General features: G+C 39.3%; 1 pseudogene; it reads right to left on the bottom strand.

The window, feature by feature from the left end:
• Positions 1–207: 207 nt before the first annotated feature.
• On the bottom strand, positions 208–326 carry LOC111733985 (annotated as a pseudogene).
• Positions 327–1084: the final 758 nt, after the last annotated feature.

Below are 1084 nucleotides of genomic sequence, written 5' to 3'. Positions count from 1 at the left end.
ACCCATTAGAATTATCTCAGGAGGCTCATAAAAATTCTGATGTTCAGGCCTCTCTTCAGGCTAATTAAATCAGAGTCTCTGGAAGTGACACCTAGGCTTCAGTGGTTTTCGAAGATCCCTGAATGGTTTCAATGTGTAGCCACAATCAAGAACAATTGGATTATACTCATAAAGTATTTAAAAAGCTCTACTTCCTTTTTTTTTCAATGCCTACAGCACCTGGTATTCCTAGGTGTTCTCCCATCCAAGTACTAACCAGGCCCGACTCTGCTTAACTTCTGAGATCAAACAAGATCAGGTATGTTCAGGGTGGCATGGCTGTAGACAATAAGTTCTACTTTCATACTCAACATCAAGTCACCAGTTCCAATTCTGGCTTTGTCCTGGCAAATGGGCTTTTGCTTTTTCCTGGAAACAATTATCTTTCTTATTCAACCACTGTGATAACTGCATTCTGCTGGTTTGATAACATTCCCAGCACCCGAGTCCTCTATTTTTGCCAAGCTTTCCCAGCCAATATCTAAACTTTAGTCCTAAGGTTAAAGTTTTGTTGGCAGGTGTTTCTGATACTAATAGCCTGACAGCCTGAATGTCTTTATCATGGTCCCATGCCCCATCCCTAGGCAAAGGAAGCCTCTAAGCCTAATACAACTGAGATTCCTCCGAAGTTCACAGCTAAAGTAAGGTTTGTTTTTCCTAATTTTTTTCTATCATGTTTTTTTTTTCTATTATGTAATAAGAATTCGTTATGTTTTCCTCTTCTGGAAGAGTTGAGTGGAGCTTAGTTTACATTTTTGGAAATGTGAAATTAAAATGTAGGGAACACTTGCTATCAAGAAATTGAAGCAAGTTGACAAGGCAGACCATCTCTTCCAGCCTGCTCCCCCACTGCCACAGATGATATTGAATCCAAAAGGCATGGCCTCCCACAATTTCATTATCTTTCTTCTCAAAAAAAAAATGTATCCACTTATCCTATATCTGTATCAAACTTGCCTCTTCCCTGCAGCTTCAGTTTATAAATTGTTTCTCTCCTTCCCTAATCTAGGCCAAGCTATTGTGCTATGGATTTTGTACTTTCCTT

The sequence above is a fragment of the Pteropus vampyrus genome, unplaced genomic scaffold (genome assembly GCF_000151845.1).
Source record: "Pteropus vampyrus isolate Shadow unplaced genomic scaffold, Pvam_2.0 Scaffold714, whole genome shotgun sequence".
NCBI classification, from domain to species: domain Eukaryota; kingdom Metazoa; phylum Chordata; class Mammalia; order Chiroptera; family Pteropodidae; genus Pteropus; species Pteropus vampyrus.
The sequence above is the reverse complement of the archived record's forward strand: the minus strand, read 5'-3'. Positions and strand labels throughout refer to the sequence as shown.